At 41.0% G+C, this 23,111-nt stretch overlaps 1 pseudogene; it reads right to left on the reverse strand.

Annotated features, from left to right (window-relative positions):
• Nucleotides 1–23,111, reverse strand: part of LOC136833076 (protein BCCIP homolog) — an 81,270-nt pseudogene that overhangs the window by 14,043 nt on the left and 44,116 nt on the right.

A 23,111-nucleotide genomic window follows, 5' to 3' on the forward strand; every position in this document is an offset into this window, starting at 1 on the left:
TCTCTGAGACGGAGTGACGCCTTTTGAAGTAAAAGAACACCAAAGCTCTCTTTTCTTAAGTGCACCCATGGTGTAAAGACCAGTTAACTCCTGTGTGCTGTCACGAATGCCCGTCAGTACAGGAAAGTACTCCTAAGAGGTCCGCAGATGTGTCTTGAGGTAAAAAGAAGCAGTCTCTAATCTTGCAAGCTAGTGCGCCCACCGCCCAGTCTAGAAATGAAGATGAAAACATAATTTTAGCTGAGGTGAAAGCTGATCTAGCCAAGTCGATAAGGCTGGAGAAGTCTCCCTGAAAGGAGGCAGACTCTCAGAGAAGGTGCATCTCCTGTTGCATAAAACCTATAACTCGACCTAGACAACTTGGAAGGCAGGAAACAAAAAACTGCTTTACCTTGCTCCCTCTTTTCAGAGAACCATACTTCTACTTCATTCAGCACCTTCTTTGCTGAGGAGGAGAGAACCAGTTTCGGTAACCTCGACGAACCAGCTGAGGGAGCTTCCATAAAGAAAGTCGAAGCGGGAGAGGAGGGAGTAGCTGGCAAAAAGAAGCTTGGGAAGGTCGCTAGCAGGGGTCTCAATAATGCAGAGTACGCTGACGGAGGAACATCTTGATCTGGAACGACTTCTTCTTCAGAAGTCACAGGAGAAAGTGCTAAGTCTGCTGTCATCTGAGCTGTAGGAGGAGCTTTCTGAAGCAAACTTAGAATGTTATCTAGTTTGTTTGCTCTGAATTGTGTCAACCGAGCGGGCGCTCGTCTGAAAATGGGAGCTTGGGCGCTTTGATGCTAGTTGCTGGCCGCTCAGGCGCTGATTGTAGAGGTGAAGGTGCTGGGCGCACAACTCCTGATGAAGGGGCTTCCTTATGCAACGAAGAACGTTACGCGCCACGAGGCGCTTCAGCGCCAATTTACGGTCATTATCTTATGTAGCAGAAGAGAATTGCTCCGGGCTACCCCAGTGGCTGCAAGAGGGCACGCTAAATCCTTGCCCTTCTTACAAGGAACAGAAGAGATCTCAAAGTCCACTGCATGCGTTTTCAGCGGGCGTAACTCGTTCGCATAGCGCCGTGAGCACCTGGGACTAAAATCCTCAGAGCTGGAGGACATACAGTGAACACTCACCTGAGCGCCTTCCCAACAGCCTTTGGTTGCAGTCTGGGATTCAGCAATGGACTGAACCGAGGGGACTGCTCGGGGGCAGACCTCACCGACCTCCCTTAGGCTACCAGTTTGACTCCTCCCAGGTGCTGGGGAGTATGCCAGGGACCTTTGCTTAGGAGAATCGGTGGGCTAAACAGACACCTCCTCCACTACCACTGCACTAGCAATGGGCGCCACGGGGCACTCTGACTCATTTAGCGATTGACTGCACAATTATTTCAAAGTGAGTGTTGATTTTCAACTCCAGACTGACGATGGTGTTGGGATTGGAAACATGAGAGCCGGGTAAAGGAGAGGATTCCACAGATGGAGGAGATGGAACGGGATCGGAAGAAATTACAGGTGCAATTGCATCCAACTTAGCGGATGAATCCTGACTAGCTAAGGTTTTACTACATTCCCTAGCAATAGATTTCCTCTTCCTATCTCTAGCTAGTTTCTTAAGATGTGGATCTAAAGTCTTCCACTTCTTTAAATCCAATTCATTACATTCCTCACATCATAAGTCAACTGAACAAGTTTGTCCCTACATTGAACACAATTAGTGTGAGAGTCATAGGCGTCTTTGGTAAGTCTAGTATTGCAGCCTTTGCTACAATACCTAATACTAGAACTACTAGTGTCAGACATCATGGAAAATTACAAAGACAAGTCCAAAAAACGGGCAAAAACTCGTAAACCAATGATCAAAATTCACCTAACACTATCTAAATTGTGCTGAAACGCTACTAAAATAAATACTTCACCAATCGTAGACAGAACAAACAACCAGCAAAGTATAAATTTCAAAATTCAAGCTGCTGCCAACCACAGTCCTTCAGCCACAGCCGGCAGAAACAAATTGAAGCTCTTTGCTATGTTGTACCTTTTCTTCCCCTCGAAAGTGGGTGGGACATGTCGCCATAACCAAAACAATCTAGTGTGACATGCAATTTCAAAATTTTAAGCTGCCGGTTAAAAGACACTAATAGCTATGTAATTACTGGGTAAGTTGCTTATATAAAAATGGAAATTAATAGAAAAGTATGACCTAAGAACAACTCCAGGAAATTATCATGCTATGAAATCCACTACCTTGAAGTCTAGCTTTGTGAAATCATATGGTATTTAGCATTACTACTCTATTCCTTAAAACTCCACCTCATTGGTTACTAATGTAAACTGAGAAAGAACACAATGAGCTATCACAGCAAATATCATTACTGAACTCCAGATACTTTTCATTAACTCCATTACATGGGTATGGTAAACACTAATAAAAAAGAACAATAGTTTCATAAATTACAATCATAACTGGGATTATTCAATAATCCTGTATAAATATTACAATTTTAAACAACATATCTGAATTTAATAGGTGTTTGTTCCTCAGCTATTTTATGTAAGGAATAGAAGACTAATTTATATGCTTGGTAAATGACATTTTTATAATAAAATAGTTTTATATATACTTACCAAGTAATTACATAGCTATTAGTTTCTCCTAACTGGCAGCTAGAATTTTGAAATTCACGGTAGCGGTACTTTTGTTTTGCCCACCCACTTTGGGGTAAGAGAGGAACCAGCTCAGCAAACAAGCTCAACATGTTTATGCCTTCCTAACCATGTGAGGGGAGGAGGGAGGGCTTTGATTGTGTAATTACTTGGTAAGTATATATAAAACTATTTTATTATAAAAATGTCATTTTTATATAAGCTACTTACCAAGTAATTACAAAGCTGAACTCCACATTCTAGGAAGTGGGATGCATGGATTATCTATCTTAACACATTAAAATTGTAATGTAAAAGAAATAGAAGAATTGCTAGCATTGGTAAAAGTGCTTGCTGGTTCCTTGCCTGTTGAGAGAGCTGCTACAGGAAAATACTGCCTCTGGATGGCATTCATCTTAACGTAACATATAGCGGCATGGCAGTGTAGCCAGGAGTCGCCTACTACATTAGCGAGATTTTTTGCTGCAAAGGAGTGTCTGATTGCACACAAAGAATTAACAAAGTTGCCCCTGCCCTGGGAACAGTACCAAAAAACAAAACTAGAGTATAAAAACATAATCGTTTATATAGCCAAACATTAAAAATACCATTACCCAACCATTAATAGACAAAAAACTGATGAGCACTCCAAATACAAAGTACCCCCAGGCTCCCCTACAACTCGACGCCATGAATCAAGGCGAGAAAATAGGAAGGATGAAGGAAGACTTCCTACACTCCTTCTCACAACACCATACCAGCAACCGAAATAGGACCCAAGGTACTACAATTTTCATAGACAGTTTCAATTTCACACAAATAATGACATACAAACACCGATTTGCATTTCCAAAACGTTGTTTGTATAATAGAGGTGGTAGACAAATTAAGCCTACAAGCAAGGGATGTGGCTACCGCCCTCACTTCATGCGCTTTAACCTTCACTACGGGCAACACATCCTAATTTGAGAGTGCGCCTCAAGAATAAGATCCTTCATAAAAATGCCAAGGCATTTTTTGAAAGAGGGCAAGAAGGATTCTTTACTGAGCACCAAAGATTGCTCAAGACCCACGGATTCTGTTCCAAGTATATACTATTTCAATGCCCTTACAGGGCAAAGAGTTCTTTCTACATCCTCCAGAACCAGAATATCTACTAAACTTTCAATAATGAATGAGCGAGGCCAGGGATTGGAAGGGGTCTCATTCTTAGCTAAGACTCCTATGGTAAATGAGTTAATTGCCTTACCCTGAGAGAATCCAATCTTTTTATCAAAAGCGTGTAGCTCACTTACCCGCTTGACAGTAGCTAACACTACTAGGAACAGAGTCTTCCTAGTTAGGTCCCTCAAAGAGATAGATCGCTGGAGTTCAAAACGTGGTTGTAACAGCCACTTAACCCCTTCGCCACTGGCCTGTTGCACTGCCGATAACGCTTGCATACCGCATGAGACCGCGAGTATATCAGTCATCATTTGCTCCCACTAAACTTTCTGTTATTCATATTTTTCATTTATATTCTTATGTGAAAACATTGTGTACATACCAATGAATATTTTTCACTGTTTGGCTATATATATATATATATATATATATATATATATATATATATAACATATATATCTATATCTATATCTATATCTATATCTATATCTATATCTATATCTATATCTATATCTATATCTATATCTATATCTATATCTATATCTATATCTATATATATATATATATATATATATATATATATATATATATATATATATATATATATATATATATATATATATATATATATATATATATATATATATATATATATATATATAGAAAAAAAGAGAATATTTAGTGGAAAAAGTAATTGCAGAAATAGAAATAGTAGTAAAGTAGTAGAAATAAAGTAGCAGAAAAAAAGTAGTAAAGTATTAGTAAAATAGTACCAGTAGTAATAGCAGTATATACTAGTTTTCTTACGGAAACAGTTAGTATACATCAATGAATGTTTATGGCATTGGTAATAATAATAATAATCATAATCATAATAATAATAACAATAATAATAATAAAAAAATTCAACAGTAATACCACTACTACTACAACTTGTAGTAGAAAAAGTAATGATAATAAAAATTACATGTTAGTGTAAAAAAAAATGAAAAAAGTTTTCAAAAACATGGTACACTTTCCTGTTGACCAAAAATACTCCTCTGCCCGAGCATTCATCCATTCACACAGTCTGTCAATATCATCATCATCAAAAAAGAAACAAATGCATCTCGTGGGCAGGTGAAGTCAGTGTGCAAACAGAGATCCCATTGTCACCCTCCGTGAAATCAAGGTGGGTCTAGGCGCTTGTCACAAAATGGATCTGTTATGAACTGCCAACCTTCATCGCCAATGGGTTCAATGTCTTCTAAAATCTCGGTGTCGCTGTCATCCTCTAAGCAACTATAACAACTATCACTATAATCATCTGACAGATCTGGCAGGTATTCCTACCCAGGATCTGAAATACTATCATCCGACATCATGATACTGAAAAATAAAAAAACCTGTAAAATAACTGCAATCAAAAGGAGAAAAAGTTTAGCCTTCAATCCAAATGGTTTACTCACAAGATCGTGACAATGTTTCATACATAACAGCTTGAGGCGCACTGACATGTGCTGCTGGGCGATACCCCTATAATATCCCATATGAATATGACGTCCACGACGACCATCGGACACTCATTGGCTAGAATGAATAGTGGGTGGAGCTTCTGCACCTCTCTCAGACACAATACTACGCCTGAAACCCATCCAAGCTGAAGAAAACAGCTCTGCTTTTCGAGGAGGGATGAAAACGCTGATAGGCGTATTCGCAGTTCGTCTTTTATTACTGTACCGTTAAAAGACGCATTGTAGCTCGTCCCGGTGGCGAAGGGTTAATAACCACATCTAGATTCTAGGCTACTGGCTTATCTTCCTTCTGTCTAATCATGTCAAACGACTTGATGAGATCAGAAAGATCTTTACTAGCGGAGAGATCTAAACCCCTACGTCTAAATACAGAACTCAACACTGGCCTGTAGCCTTTAATGGTTGAAGTATACAGATTTCTAGAAGACTTTAAGTAGAACAGGAAATCACCTATCTCCGCTATAGATGTCTTAGAAGACAAGATGTTGTGTCTCCTGCACCAGTCATGGAAGACTGTCCACTTGGCTTGATAAACTTTGCTCAAGGAATGTCATCTACAAGGAGCAATAGCGTCTGCAACTACCTTTGAAAATCCTTCCACTCGTACCAATCCGTAGACAGTCTGAAAGAGGTCTGAGCCAGAGTGGACAGTCCTTGATGGAACTGCCTGAAATGTGGCTGTTTGAGTAGTTTGGGTTTTTGAGGCAGCCTTGGAAAATCCATGAGAAGTTCCAGCAAGTCCGGGAACCATTCCTGTGCTGGCTAGAACGGTGTCAGTAGTCATCTTTACATTTCGATGATTTCGGAACTTATTACTTCTCTCACCATCTTGAATAGGGGAAAGGCATAAAGGTCCATGTTCAACCAATCCTGCGGAACTGGCACTGGCGAACAATGCAGAGGGAGACGATGGTTCTTTTTGGTTTGCAAACAGATCTAGAACCAGCCTTCCCTACAGTTTCCACAACTCTAAGCATACAAGGGGGTCCAGAGTACATTCCATGGGGAACTTGCTTTCAACGGCTGAGTTTGTCCACTAGCATGCTGAATTTCCCTGAATAAACCTGGTTAAGATCTGGGTTTGATTCTGATCCGCACAAATGAGCAGGGTTCTTGCTGCTTGGCAAAGGGTAAACGAATGAGTTCCCCTTTGTTTTTTGACATAAGACAGTGACATGGTGTTGTCTGAGTGGATGGTCACTGTCTTTCCGGACACCTCTGATGCAAACATTTGCAATCCCCAGTGAACTGCCATCAATTCTTTCATTTTGATGTGCCATTTCCTCTGTTCTCAAGTCCAAAGGTCTGAAACTTCCTTGTCTCCCAGGAGGGATTCCCAACCTAGTCTGATGTGACTGAATAAAATACTAGGTCGGAGTTCAGAAAGAGGAGAGACTTTCCTTGAGAGAGCTTGTCTCATGAATTCCACCAAACAAGGTCCTCTTTTATTTCCTTTGTTATTGGAAAAACAAAAAAATCCAGGTATCTCTTTCTGTTCCAGCTTATTTTCAGAAAGAACTGTAAGTTTCTCATGTGCAGCCTTCCCAGGGACATGAACTTTCCATGGATGAGAGATTCCCCAACAGGCTCACCCAGCTGTTCACATAACAGGACTGAAGGGCGAGAAATTTGTCTATCTTCTGAAGGCACAATTGAACGAGTCGCTTGTCTCCTGAGAAGGAGTCAGTTGAGACGTTGGGAAGTTTGTCAATAGGTCCAAATACTCATGCGAGAGAAGGGTCTTGTGTAAATCCTCCATGCATTTTTCCTTCAACTGGGAGCGAATAAGCAAGTTTCAGAGACAGCGAAATGTTGACCCCATCAAGTGTAACCAGTTCGCTATTGAGGTTAGTACACACGTGAATACCTGCAGGCCAGTAAACAGGCTGAAGCAAAGGGCTCTGAACTGGTACACCTTATGCTGGAACATAAACCTTGAGTCCTGATGAACTGGGAATGAAAGTAGGCATCTTTCATGTCTATCAAAATCATCTGATCTTCCAGACGAATGGATGCTAGGACGGACCGGGCGTCTCCATTTTGAATTTTGTTTTGCACGCATTCAAGTTCAGGGCACTCACACCAAGAACCGCCTCCAGCTCCCCTGAAACTTTATGGACTACAAACAGCCAATTGTAGAACCTGGAAAGGTATCCTGACTAGTTCAACTGCCTTGTTTTTACGAGGAGTGCTAACACTTCTTGGGAGAGGGCTGAAAACCTCTTGGAGCCTGATGAGTAGGCCATCAATAAGACGGGCTTGTTGGATAAGGGAGGTTTCTTCAGAAACGGGATCGAATAACCCTCTCTCACGACTTGTACAATCCAACTCTCCGCTCCTCTCGCCTCCCAATGCTCCCAAAAGTGGAAGAGTCTTGCCCCCACAGGTGTGTGGACGACTAGATCCTCACTTACGTGCAAGTGGTTTATTAGAGGACTTCTTGATTGCCCGAGGGTGAAATGGGCGTTTCTGTGAGGTCTGGGAAGCCTCATTGTCTGCCTCTCCCCCAAAAAGGACTGAGGTTGTACTGGAGAAACTTTCCTAGAGTTGAAGACCGAGACTCTCTAGGTCGCCTCACTGATTTTACGAGAAGGTCCTGAGTGGACTTCTTCAGCAGATCAGAGCAATCTGCGGTACAGTCGCCTGAGGAAATAGGTGCTTCTTGTCGAGAGGAGAAAAGAGGAGCGCAGACTTCTGGGAGGGTGTAACTCCCTTCGTGTTGTAGGAACACCAAAGCTCCCTTTTCTTGAGAATTCCCATCGCAAATAGCGAGGATAATTCAAACGAACCATCTCTAATACCTTTATCTAGGCATGAGATGACCCCCAAAAAATCTGAAGAGAAGTCTTCTGGAATATGAGGGCAATCCTTTAATTTGTGGGCAAGAACTCCTACTGCCCTCTAGAAAGCTGAGAACTTCCAAGACCTTACACAAGTGTTTGATAAGGTGGTCCAATTCCGAGGACAAGAACAAAATCTTAGCTGAATTGAACGCTGACCGTCTGGAGGAGTCACTCAACCCAGAGAAGTCTCCCTGAGAGGAGACAGAAGCTCCCAGGGATGGGGCCTCTCCGGTCACATAAGAAAGGTATCTTCTCTGCGACTATCTAGACGGAGGACAACTAAAAGAGGCTCTTCCCTGCTCCTTCTTGCTCAAGTGCCAGCTTTCCACTTCACGGAGAGCTTTCTTAGCTGAGGAGGACAGCACCATTTTAGGTAGCCTCGATGAAGTCATCTGACTGTTCATAAGTATGTTGAAGCCAGAGCTACAGGAGAGAAGAAGCCTGGAAAAGTCGGCAGCAAAAAACTGAGTAAAGAGGCATGCGCTGAAGGAGGGGTAACAGGCTCCACTTCTTCCTCCTCAGAAGAAGAAATGGGTGACAGTTCCACAATAGGCTGGGGGGCCGATGGCGGTAAGTTCTGAATTAAGCCCAGGATATTATCCAATTTGTGTTGGATCAACTGAAAGGAAGGATCCATAAGAGTGGGAACCTGTTGCGCTGCAGAAGGCAAAGAAAAGAAAAAGACGTAACTGGGAGTGAAACTGCAACTGCCGAAGCAGGAGTAGGCAGCACGAAAAGAAGACACGGCACTACTGAAGGAACGGATGAAATTGGGCGCTCGGAAGCAGAAATGGACTTGGCCGCCAACAGAATATCTTGCAGCAAATGGTGAATGGACGCCAATGGGTGCCCAGGGGCTGATGAGCACTCGGGAGCTGAAGAACACTTGGGAGCTGACGGCACATAGGCACCAATGACTGCTCAGGAACCAAAGGACGCTCGGCTAAGCAGCGCTCAGGAGATGATGGATGCACAGAAGACGAAGGGCGCTCGGAAAGAGCCATACAAGAAGGAGCAGCATGTTCAGCTCGTAAAGGAAGTTCTGGTGCCACTAGGCACATTGGCACCAAAGACTGCTTCTCAGAAGTCAAAGAAGATTCAGGTCAAGCTGATTGTTCAGGAGCTACAGGAACAGGAGCTGGGCGCATGGGTGCTGGTGAGCGCTCCGACATCACTATATGCATGGGCAAATCCTTCAAAACTAAGGATGGGTGCTTAGAAGAAGACGAGGTCCTCAATACAGAAGAGCGCTTACAAGCAGTAGCGTGCTAGTAGGCTGAAATTGTCCCACTAACTCTAGATGATCCTGGGAGAAACGTTCCAGACTCCCAAAAAGCTACAGGAAGCTAGACATTCTGGAGAAGTTTCTTTAACCCTCTAAACAGGAACTGCAGGAGGCTGAGATACACTAGGGTGCCCCTCTTTAAAAGGTGAGACTCACCTTGAAAACATCATTGGCGCCTGGGACTGGAATCACTGCTGGAAACACTAGATGAAAGACAATCCACTTCCATAGAGACGTCTTTCCAGCAGCGCTCTGCTGTAACCTGGGACTCTGTAACAGGTACAACTAAGGGGGCGACTGCCTGTAAGCAGACCCCAGCGACCTCCTTTGAGCCGCCAGTTTGGCTCCTCCCAGGTTTAGGGAGTTTGCTAGGGACCTTGGCCAAGGAGAATCAGAGGAACAGACAGCCACCTCCTCCACTAACACTTCACCACCACCTTTCACATTCACCTTGTTCATCAGGACTTTAACAGAAGCACCAGTTTTCTCCATCGTATTAACTAATAATCCAAACTTAAGGTTAATTCCAGATTCAAGAATGGTAATAGGGTCAGGATTGGGAGTAAGGGAGCCAGGTTGCGGAGTGACTGGTACAGACTGAGAAGAAGGATCGGCTGGAACAATAGACAAGGAATCAGAATTATTATCAGAAACAGATTTAGCAGACACCTGACTAGCTAAAATCTTCCTGCTACTAGCTCTAGCCACTGCTTTCCTCTTTTTGTTCCAGTCTAATTTGGTCAAATGACTACTCAAAGTCTTCCACATTTTAGATCCCATGAAACACATTCCTCACAAGTCAAATCATGAGAACATAACTGACCCCTGCAAGATGTACAAAGAGTATGAGGGTCATAGCAGGCTTTAGTCAGTTGCATATTGCAGCCTTTACTGCAACACCTACAACTCTGAGAGCCAGAATCAGACATTCTTGACAAGTCACGAGTCAAAAAATTCTCAAAAACATCAAAATCGATAATACTTTGTCTCCTGTGAAAACCTGACACTGTCTAATTATGCCAAAAAAGGCTACCATAAAGAGAATACTTCAGCAATGATTCCAAGATCAAAAGAGAGGAGAAATTCCAAAAAACTGCTGTTGCCAATCACTGTAACCACAGCCATCTCCGGAAGAAAAATATTGAGCTCGTTTGCTGAGCTGATTACTCTCTTACCCCAAAAGTGGGCGGGGTCACTCGCCTAGCCAAAACAAAAGTAGCACTACTGCGAATTTCAGAATTTTAGCTGCCGGTTAGTAGAAACTAATAGCTATGTAATTACTTGGTAAGTACTCGTAGCTTATATAAACACACGTTTAATATAATAATGTTAAAACTCAAACACGAAAACAATTTACTTACAATAAACTTTCAAAAACTGGCAATGCAAACTGTGGTGGTAGATTAACGACTCTCTCTGAGATCAATAGGCCCACATGTTTACTTTCATTGCCTAACAATTCACGCAACTGCTGGCTGGTTGAATCATTGGCATACTCTGAACACTTCTCTACTAATGCCGTTCGAAAACCAGCAATACACTTCTCATCCTGCAGAAAATTAATAATTTTAGTACAGTAATTCACAAAAAAAAAAGTTTCTAATAGTGGTCAAGAATTAAAATCAATGAGATTTAACATTTAGTAACTACTTAAGTAAACTAATGGTGTTAGTTATAGTGTAAATTAACAGCAAAGCTTACAGCACAGTATACTATGTGAGAAAGACTGTTTCAATAGGTAACTCTTCTGCAAGGTCTGCAGTTATATCTCCACATCAAAGCTTATTTTTTCATATGCATCACCTTCCTGTTAAGGGTGTACAAATGGTGACAACTGCTATTAGAAAGAGGTGGTCAACAAGGAAAACTTTCCATTCTGTTGCTTACTCTCTGACCTCTGCCAACAGACGTATATTAACTGGACTAGGTGGGAAGGTGGTGTTTCAAATTACAAAAGGGGTTTGTATTTATTCAGTCATGACTAAAAGCACTGGCAGTGCTGGCCCGTTTTCTCCAGACTGGCACTTCTCTTGCCTGATAATACCACATCTGGAAGTTGTTAGCTAACACTAAGATGTGGCAAAAATACTACTAGAGAGGAATCAGATATGTGGTAGAAATTCCAATTAAACCTAGGATATGGGGATTTGACTCTCTTCCTGGTTTCTTAAGAACAGCCACAGTGCTGTTTCAATAAAAAAAAAAAAGAAGAATAAGGATTTCACAGCAATAGATGAAGAACCAAAGATGGACCAACCAACACCACTCAAAATATTCTGTTCTTACCTGAAATTTACTGGTGATTCATGGAGACTGGATGTAAATAATTTTATCTTTTTCTAAGAATCAAGGATGATATTTTAATAAATTTACCTTTGTCAAGAAAGGTACACTTTCTTTAAAAAAAATCTTACTCAAGAACTGTTCATGACATTCTCATAGTATGCCATAACATGGTTGACAGAGTTCCTTGTAGTTTAGAATTCCCATTCTAGGAATTATACTTCTTATGGAAGTAGATGTACAGATAACCCCCAATTACCCGGGTTCTAAATACTGTACATGCTTTTACTTTAACTCAGGCTATTCTTTGAGATAAAGATCTATTTACACAAATTCCTCACATTAATATAGGTAAAAACAAGAAGCATGGGAAAAATTTCCCAAGCTGTTTGCTAGTTTCACATATCTGGGTTTATCCTTTTTTTCCTCCAACATTCAGAGACAGGTGTGCAATGTATAAAAGTGATTTATATATTAACAATTATTTCATAACACAGCATACCGCACACATTAAGCATTTCATATTATACTGTATAAATCACATATGAGAACCAATTGTAGCTGGTGATCTGTCTCTCAATCTCACTGGAAGACCTAGACCCTTCGGCAGCAGGTCTCAGAGCAGGGGTAGCTCAGGTTAAGGAATCAGCTATGCTGCCCTTGAGGGGCCACCTGATTCATCATCAAAATCATCACCTTTTGCAAACTAGCAATTATTAATGCACCTATGAGACATGGAACTGAGAGGACCTCCCTCAATGGATTAGTACCAGTCTTAAAAACACCCATCACCTTCACAAGGGTGTGAAAATCACGAGACAGCAGACTAGCCTGCTTGTGCATACAGCAAATTAACTTGCTAAGTGAGTATGGATGTAGATACCTCAACTTATGGTAACAACTGGGAATTTGCAAATGAGGTTTGGACTTAACATCTCAGAAAACTATGCTGTCTACTGAACACAAATTAGGGTAGGAATAACTGATAGGCAGACTAACATTTAGGTGCTGTAAAAGTGAATGTCACGTGGAAAATATAAATAACAAGAAACAAGGGGGATATAAATAATGGAGATATAAAAATAAAATGTGGCAATGCATTGATGCATGCTACACCAAGAGATGAATGTCATCAAGCCTAGGCTACAACACATCACATGACAGTAGGAAGAGTCGTCACTTTGCAAGAAATGGTTACTGCTACTTCTACAATCACTAGAAGAGAAAAAGTCAACCCTGATGCAAACAATACAGGCAATGATATAGCAGAGTTATATCTACTAAGTATTAAGTCAGCCAAAGAAGAAAACAGTTTCTTTCAGTTGGACAGGTATGACTATCCTTGGGCAATAAATGGCCTGAAGGGGGTTATTAATGTATGAACTAATCCTGACTTCTGCAGTAAAACTGCTACAAATCCAAACACCACTCCCTTGATGACATCAAAAAGGAAACCTCGTACCATAGCGCCAGGGTTGATCTTAAATAAGAGGAAGCAACCTTCCCAGAGGGTGTCAAGATGTGTCCTCCACATCTGAAGAGTATTCATCATATAGTAAAGCTCAAGAAAAACTTTAGTCCAAGTGAAAGAGGGTTAAAGAGCAGCAGACTATCTTCAACAATACTTGAGATGGAGGCATTATCTTCTTCCTTGCACAGGTAGAGGGGGTGTGGCCAGTCCCAATCAATCCTTTCTTTCTCCACAGCTGATGATTTAGAGCAAGCATGATTGGAAATAAACAAAGTCACTCTCCTTCACTGACTCTTGAGGTTAACTACTGCTGTTAAGATTCTACAGATATCTCCTAGTGACTGAAGCTGACGCTTGGTCTTGCCAGTGACATCTCCACTGTAAAGACAAGATAGTTCACTAGGAAAGATCCTCCTGAAACAGCACATTTCACTGCTTAAGTCTTATGAAGGATATTCACAAACTTAATATTTTATACAATGGCTAACTGCATAATCACACACCTCACTCTACAACAAACAGCAGGAACAGTCATGCTCAAAGTTCCAAATAATGGAGGATGTCCAGAACAGTGATGGCCATAGTACAATGAGTGCTGGTAATAGGTCTATACTTGAATACCAAAGGGCTAGCCTCCTAATGAGACAGACCAGAGAGAGAAACATCTATACCAATAATCCCCAATGAAGTAAGATGGAATTCTTGAATAAAGGGAATGTCAGCAACAAAACCAGACAATCTTTGAGCCTTATCCTCTACACAGCTTCAGGTATGGGTGTGCCTAAATTTGGAGGAGTGGTCATAATCAATGGAGCACCCATCAATTGTGCAATAGTGCAGTAGAACATACTAAAAAAAATTATCATATGAGAAGTAACCACTATACGAGAAGGCACAATAAAGAATCCTGTCTGTCAACAACCCTTCTTAGGTACTAAAACTAAAATTCCACATTAGTCAAGTCTACACATGGTGGATGAGCAACAGCAGAAGGAAACAACAGCAGAAGGAAACAAACTGATTAGTTACTCAGTAAGCATGGAAGGAATCAAACATGCAACCAAAGCAGCAGTCATACCTGGAATGGCAGGTCGAACCACAAGTAATGCAAGGAAGAGGTGGGCATGGTCTCACATAGGTAAAGTAGTGAGAAGATGGGTGAGCATATTAATCCATATGAATCCAGGGATGAGGAGGATGTTCCCACACACAGGGATAGCAGTGAGAAAAGGATGAATAAACATGCAGGTAAAGCTTTGGCTAAAGCTGAAAGGGCAGGCCAAGCCAACCACAAACCCAGGCCTGAAGTGGTGAGGTAGCACAATGTAGAGAAACAAGCAGCTGCTGAGCAGGCAAATCAATCCATGGGCATTACAAAAGGAAGAATGAGTAAGGCTAGCATCAGCCTGGACCCCATGAGAAGCATAATGGACCCTGAGTAAGGTGAGAGTGTAGTAGTCATGGCTAGAACCAATGAGTGAAGTGATAAACCATTTTCCATATATAAATTATATAATAAATTTGTGAAATATACACAAAGCACTGAAATAACAAGATGAAATGAAGCAACATGACAAACAAAGTACTAAAATAGCTAATAAACATAGAATTCACCACTTTACCCTATACATAAGCATTAAGGTGAAAAATAACTAAAATATTTATTTGAAAAATGAATTGGCAAAAAAAATTCTGAAAGAAAATACCTGGTACTTCACAAAAATTGAGGCTGTCAAGCCAAACATTAAGGCACTTTCAGCCATTCAGTGCTTAGGGCAGTCAAAAGAAGGAGTTGGAGTGGTTGGACAGTAAGACAAAGATATCCAGAAAATAAAGGAGATGAAGAACAAGGATCTGAAGGTGAAAATAGGAGAATACTCCTGAAAGCTACACTACGATGTAACATTAAGAGAGATTGGACAGTAAGATTGAATAAAGGAACTGGGAATGGAGGCTGAGTAAAAGGGTAAAAAGTAGGTGCAGCTAGAGGCTGAAGGGTACTGCAAGCACCCTTTAGTATAAATATGAAAATTAAACTAGTAGAGCATAAAGTGTACGCTTTATGCAACAATGATTTGGCAATCACAAGACAACAGATTTTTTTGAAGAGGTGTGACTACCAAGTGCTGAGATTCAAGGCTGCTAAGTATATGAACACACTGAAAAAAACCTTATTACAAATGGAAGATGTTGTGTCCAGTATTAACACGATGTAAAACAGACTGAGACCTGTAAGATTTAGATAGTTTAGACGACTGACAATGAAGGAAAAGAAATAATTAGTCATAAAAGAAGATATGGAAGTAGCAAGACAAAGACCAGCTGAAAGGCCCAGAAAACCATAGAGAAAAGGTATACCAAAGATGAAGACTTATCCCAGACAGAAATTCAGGGAGGAAGTGCACCATACAGAACACAATGCAGAGAGTTCATTTCTTGTCTAGTCACCTTTACTATGATATTTGGGTTACACATTCAAGAGGAAAAAAATTTCATTCAAACTAAATCACACTAATTAAATTACATGAAATTTAGTCAAAATTATTTACATAATATAATGTAGAAAATGAAGAACTGAAGGGGTAAGATGTGTGGAGATACCACAAATTAGTGGTAAAAAGGTTAGTATATAAGTGAAAAGATGACTGACAGCACTATACTTACCACTGCATTCAGCTTTTGAATGCAGAAGACATTTCAACATAACAAATACCATGGCCAAAATACCTTCCGTGAAGTGAGATTAATGATGGTTGTAACACCAACAATTGATCATCATCCTCCTCATCCATTTCTTCATCATCGTCTTCATCCTCCCCACCAACTTGCTAAAATGATGTATTGTGGTAAGTGAATGAAACATGATACATATCTATATAAATGTAAATAAAAAATTAAAAAAAAGAAGGGGAAACTACCTACTTTGCACTATGCACAAAACCAAGAAGACAACACTTGAAGGTCTTTGCCCCATTCCATTTAGCTTAGGCTATTGCTTTCTGTTCTTCACTCTTTATTCACCCTTTTGGTCTTTTTTTTCCACTTAGATGCCCAATTACTTAACTTTGCCACAGTTCTAATCTTTTTATTCTACAACACATCCTTCTAGGAATCCCTATGACAGCCTGAAAATCACTTGGCAGTCTCACTACAGTACTTAATGAAAACAATAACAACAGTAATAACAATATGGAAGTGGACCCTATCTTAAACATATACTGTTTAATAGGATGGTACATCATCTCAGTTCATTTTCTATTATATCTTCTAACTTTCCATATTCTTTTCTCTTGCATGTTAATAATGGACACTAATTGGCCAATGTTCACATTCTGGTACCGAGATATACATAAGGAGTGTGTGTACAGCAGTTTATGTTCTCTGCGCAAAAGAGAGCTAGTGAAATACCCCTGTACAAGGGATAATCCCTTTAGAGTTCCACATCAGGAGGTTTCTGGCAGATGGATTCCGGAGTCACAGTTCAAGAATTCTCTTCAGTAGTTTTCTTGTCACTGACATTTTGACCAGCCTGATGGTCATTCTCTAGATGGGTGAGACAAACCTGGACACAAGCATGTGGGTGTTCGTGTATATAAACAGCGTTGTGGGCGGGAACAGCGCTGAATTCTCACTGGTCACTAAAGGGATTATTGTGTCCAAACAAAGCCTTCTCCCAGACACTGATGGTTGCACCCTTCCTGTGTGAGCATTGGAGATGGAGGGGAATGCTGGGAAGATCACTGCCTGTGGCTGGAGGCTCCCGACTGGTTCATTTACCAGAGATGTTGGTGGGCAAAGCCATTCGTCCTGACATCAAGGGGGAGTCTCTCTCTCCTGCACGGTATTTAGACTGGGCTTATATCTCCCAATGTGTTAGGCTTCCAGGAGGCGTAGGCAGCAATGATCAGTTGTATTCCACATTATGGATAATATCTTATCTTTTATCTGATGTTACTGTCGGTCCTGGAGTGATAATATATGGCATTTTCCTGAGTATAGAAAGAGATCCTCTTGAAGAAGCACATAGCAGTTATACCAAGGTAAGTTCTGAGGCATTCTTGGAAGGGGCATTTGTACTGGTAGAACACACCTGTATGGAGGGTTGGGTTATTCTTCATCACCAGGCTGCTGGTTTTTCTATTCCTGTAATATATGATGAGCTTGATCTTTTTTTGGGTTACATGGGCTGACATTTCTTTCAATGACGTACTTAAGGACAGGTTTCTCTTTATATTTACTATAGAATATGCTCCTACAGAGGAGGTTGATGTCATCAGGGGTGGTGAAGCAAGGCTCCTGATGATACTGTCTATACCATAACTCTTCTTATGCATCTGTCCACATCATGATTTGTATGTCCATTGATGATGAGAACCTGAGCAACATGCTTTAGCTCTGCGTGAGTGTCCTTCCAGGAAGAGCAATGTGAGAGCCCTTCTGACGAAGGCACTGATGGCAGATCATTTATTTATATCTCTCAGAGCACTCGTTCTCACTATTCAGACACATGCACAAGTTCATGAGTTTTATGTACAACCTCATAACAAAGCACTCTCCCAGTGCTCAACAAGGAGGTCAAGGAAGGGTAAACGACAATCACAGATGTATGGCATTGACAAGGGTGTCGTCGATGTGCGCATGTACACTGGCGGCTTTTCTATGCTGATAAATACTCTCTTGCTCAATGGTTCCCATAAAAAATAAGCAAAAAGAATACAAAGGGAGAACACATCACTACCCTGTCTATTTGGGTGTACTTTTGGCCCGTGGGTGGTGAAAGGGGCCTTTCAAGTGCATATTTCCAGAAAAGCACCAAGGGCATGTTAGAGGATGAAGCAGTAAGGTCCCTATAAAAGCAATCCATAATTGCTTGATTCATTTTGTCCACTGGCATATTTGTGAAGAGGAACTCTGCAGAGGACTTCAGGCTGTGGTCACCAGGAACATACAGGGTCAGAATGGTGTTAAGCCTTCTTGCAAGCTGGTAAGTTGTGGGGCTCAGGCTGTTAATGGGGCACCCTGCAGTAGATAGACTAAACCGAGACTCATCGCTGAAATGTTTATGCATGTATGTTTTTTTTATGGTTTTTCTCATCGTGGATTGTACAATTGTTGATTGTCTTGTCTAATTAGTACACGAGATGTTGATTCTAGAATAACATGTTTGTATATTCATCACAATAACAGGATACTTGAAAACATAAAGATATGCTATATTCACTTTCTACTGGTACAATGCACTGTCCAATCTGAAGCTTCAGTGATAGTGTCAGTGAATGCTAATTGTCTGCTCCACAAAAGAAATTAACATGATATAATCTTTGTTGGTACATATTTTCATGAATCCTTAATTAAAAAAAAAGGCAGAAAACAAATGCTACCAACTGCACATCCTGAGGATGAAGTTACTACAAGCATTCTCAGATATTGCTTTTGTACATCAGCAAAAAGCCACTAATCTCATGAGACAAACGGCACTACAGTCCTAGCATTAGGTAAACAATCAATTCCAAAAACTTGCAACTGTTTATACTTGTATGACCTTTGACCCTCTGATAAATGGTTAACTTTCTGCCATTTTCAGACTACTGTAATTAGCTAACTTGATTATGGAAACTTAGCCTACAAAAATGATATTTTTATAATGAGGTTTTATATATACTCACCAAGTAATTACATAGCTATTAGTTTCTACTTTACAGCAGCTGTAGATTTGAAATTCGCAGTAGCACTCTATTGTTTTGGAGCAGGTAAGTGCCCTGCCCACTTCCAGGGGAAGCATATTACAACATAGCTGAAGAGCTCAGTTCATTTATGCTTTATGTCCATGTGCAGGGAGGTGGGAGGGCTCTGATCATGTAATTACTTGGTAAGTATACATAAAACCTTATTTTATTATAAAAATGTCATTTTTATATATGTAACTTACCAAGTAGTTACATAGCTGAATCCCACACTGACAAGAGGTGGGAATCATGGACATGCACTACTCAAAATTTAACATTTATAAATGAAATTGAATTTGAAATAAATAAAAAGCTAGCATTGTGGAAACGCTTGTTGTAACCTTACCTGGTGAGAGAGCTACAGCAGGAAGATACTGCTTCGTGGTTGCTGCTCATCTCTACCCATAGGGACGTGACCAGCAATGTCAGGAGTTGTCCTTGCTTTAGTGGGAGCTTTGCAGTCAGGGAGTAATCCTAAGACTGCCAAAGCAAAACAGAACAGGTGCCCTTGTCCTGGGCGTGATATATAACAAACCAAAATGACCATAAGAACTTTGTTACCTGTACGCCAAATTAAAAAGAATACCCATCGATTAACAGAAAAGATTGGTGGGCACTTCAGGTACCAAGTACCCCTGGGCTTCCCAAAACTCGATGACCTTAAACAAGGCAAGGAGATAGAGGAAATAGTAGTACTTCTACCCCTTGTTCCCTAGTGCCATGCCAGCCATGGAAAAAGGACCTAAAGTACTGCAGTCTTTGAATACTGTTTCCACATTGCATAAGTAATGGCTGGCGAAAACTGATCAACACTTCCAATAAGTTGATTGGATGATTGCAGATAGAGAAAGATTGTGCTTAAAAGCCAATGACGTGGCTACTGCTTGAATGTCATGGGCTTTTACTTTAAACAAGGGTAAGGCATATTCCTGAATACCCAAGTGAGACTCAATAATTACATCTCTCAGGAAGAAGGAGACAGCATTCTTGGAGAGAGGACGTGTTGGGTTTTTAACTGAACACCAGAGGTTATGGAAATCCCCTCTGATTTTCTTGGTTCTTTCCCAGGTAGTGTTTTAACGCTCTCACTGGGCATAACATTCTCTCTTGGTCTGAAGATCCAAGTATCCTGTAAGACTCTTGATAGTGGAAGGATCGAGACCACGGGTTGGAAAGGTTTTCGTTCTTCGGTAAGAACCCTAGGATGAACGTGGAAACTGCATCTTCCTGAGAGAAGCCAACTTGCTTATCCAGCACTTTAACTCACTGATCCTTTTCACTGTGGCCAAGGCAACCCGAAAAAGAGTCTTCCTAGATAAGTCCTTGAATGATGAAGTGTGAAGTGGCTCAAACGGGGACCTGAAACCCAACGTAACAAGACGTCAAGTTCCAAGAAACTGGAATTTGCATATTCTGTTTTGAGGTATCGAAGACTTAATTAAATCGGATATATCCTGATTTGAGGATATATCTAAACCTCTTTGTCTGAATAATGAATTCAGCATAGATCTCTAGCCATTGATTGTGGATGTTGTTAAACTTCAAGAAGTCTTCAGATAAAGTAAAAATCTGCTAGTTGGGCTATAGATGTTTCAGAAGTAGAGACGTCACATCTCTTGTACCATCTGTAAAATAATGCCCACTTAACCTGGTAGAGTTTGGTAGAAGAGTCACGTCTACACCTAGCAATAGCCTTGATGGAATCAGTTGAAATGAGGTGGTTTGAGCAGATTTTGTTTCTGTGGAAGGAGCCTTGGGAAGTCTGACAGAAGTTCTCAGAGGTTCAGAAACCATTCCTTTGTGGCCAAAACAAAGCAACCAGGATCACTGATGCGCTGTGGCATAAAGGGAATTTGTTTATTACTTCCCTCACTCGACTGAATGGTGGAGAAGCACAAACCTCCAGGTCCGACCAATCCTGGAGCATCGGACCCGTTGCCCATGTTTGAGAGTCCAGGGCCAGAGAGCAGTACAGATGAAGGTGATGATTCCTTGATGTTGCAAACAGGTCTACCATCGGCTTTCCCCATCGTTTCCACAGGTTGGTGCACACCTGTGGATTCAGTGACCATTCCTTGGGTAGAACCTGTTTGCAACGGCCCAGCTCGTCCACCAAAATGTTCAACTTGCCCTGAATGAAGCAAGTGAGAATCTGGGTGTTGTTGCTTTGGGCCCAGAGGAGGAGATCTCTGGCTGCTTCACACACAGAAAAGGAGTATGTTCCTCCCTGATTCCATATGCACGCCAGTGCGGTCATGTTGTCCGAGTGAACCGCTATCACTAAGTCGTGTGTCACTGAAGTAAAATGCTGAAGAGCCAGGTGAATCGCCTTCAGTTCCTTTAGGTTTATATGGAGTTTCCTCTCCTCTAGAGACCACGTCCCTGCAACTTCCAAGTCTCCTAAGATTGCTCCCCAACCCAGATCCGGTGAGTCGGAGAGCAATGTTGAGTTCAGGTTCAACTGTTGAAGTGACTTTCCCACAAGGAATCTCCCTTCTAGGAACCACCACTGAAGGTCTTTCTGGAGTGATGTGGAAGATGAATGAACCCGGCAGTCTATTCCTGCTCCAACTGGCCTTTAGGAAGAATTGCAAAGGTCTCGCGTGCAATCTTCCTAAAGGCACAAGCATCTCAATGGAAGAGAGGGTTCCCAAGAGGCCCATCCAAGCGTTGGCTGAGCAGGACTGGAGATCAAGAAAGTGTCTGACTTTCTGAACGCAAGACTGTACTCTCTTGTCGGACAGAAAAACCTGAAAATTCCGAGTCTATCTTCATCCCTAAATAGACTATTGACTAAGATGGGGCTAGTTGGGATTTCTGTTGGCTGATTAACATGCCCAAGTCCCAGGCCAGTTGTACATTTCTCCCTGGATGACATCCATAGGAGCTAGTCGTCCAGATATAAGCATACCTTGACACCCGTCAGGTGAAGCCATTGTGACAGAGGGGCGAATACTCTGATGAAGACTTGAGGGGCTGCGGACAGACAGAAGCACAGAGCCCGAAACTGGAAGACTGTCCTGAAACACAAACCTCAGATACTTCCTGGAATCCTGGTGTATTGGGATATGAAAGTATGCATCCTTCATGTTGATGGATACCATCCAGTCTCCTTGGTGAATAGCAGAGAGAACTGAATGATTCATCTAAATTTTGAACTTCGTTAGTAAACCCCCCAGATTTGCGTTCTCATGATTCGCAGACTCACATATTCACAGATTTCTCTTTGGAACGTATCTACCCATTATTTGCGGAAAATTAAACTCATTCGCTGTATTTTTCACTGAGAAATATTCACTGAATACTGTATTTTCATCTCATTTTCATGACTAAATGCACTTTTTATGATAAAACTATCAAAATACTCAGGTAATGCTCAAGTTACGATAATTCGATTTTGCAATAGGGTAAGCAATTAATACCGATACGACAATATTATTTACAAAATATTCTTAAATTTCGCGCGGGCGCAGGCAACAGCGTAATCAGGCAGTGAGAGAGACCAAATTACAATAGACAACTTTTCCTCCATCTCTTTATCCCATCCTCTAGTTAAAAAAGTAAAAGAGAATGAAAAAAGTATTGTTAGTAACGTTATACTCTTGCATAAATGCGTACAGCCATAGACAACCGACCAAGAAACTGTTGTTTTGCTTATAACTGAATCTGATAACAACGACCGTTTACCTGTATTTCAACCATCGTATGGTAATAAACAATTGCCGTAGGTTATGGCACAAATGATGTTAAGTAGAATAGGAATGATATATTTTTACATTGTACCCTTATTTGCTATGGATAAAAGATCGTCAAGGAAATATACTGCTAATTTTAAGCTGCAAGTTGTAGCTGAAGCTGAGAAAACAACGTTCAAGCTGCTAATGGCTATAGTACTGTAAATAATCGTGCATCAGCAACATGGATGAAACTCGATCGTAATTAAAATGGGAGAGTGTATTTTAATCATAACTGCTGGGCATGAAAGAACACATTACTGTTACTTTTACGCCAATAAATGATAAATATGTAAGGCTCGTATTGTGTTGAAATCAAGTGAAAATAGTGAACGGAATCTTGAATTTTTTTTACACGAAACAAATGCCCCCAAACGGCCAACGTCAATCGTCATCTATTAACAAAATAGATATATTAATATCACAATGAGATGTATTTTAGTTATATTTCGACTTAA

Source organism: Macrobrachium rosenbergii, chromosome 51 (genome assembly GCF_040412425.1).
Source record: "Macrobrachium rosenbergii isolate ZJJX-2024 chromosome 51, ASM4041242v1, whole genome shotgun sequence".
Taxonomy (NCBI): Eukaryota; Metazoa; Arthropoda; class Malacostraca; order Decapoda; family Palaemonidae; genus Macrobrachium; species Macrobrachium rosenbergii.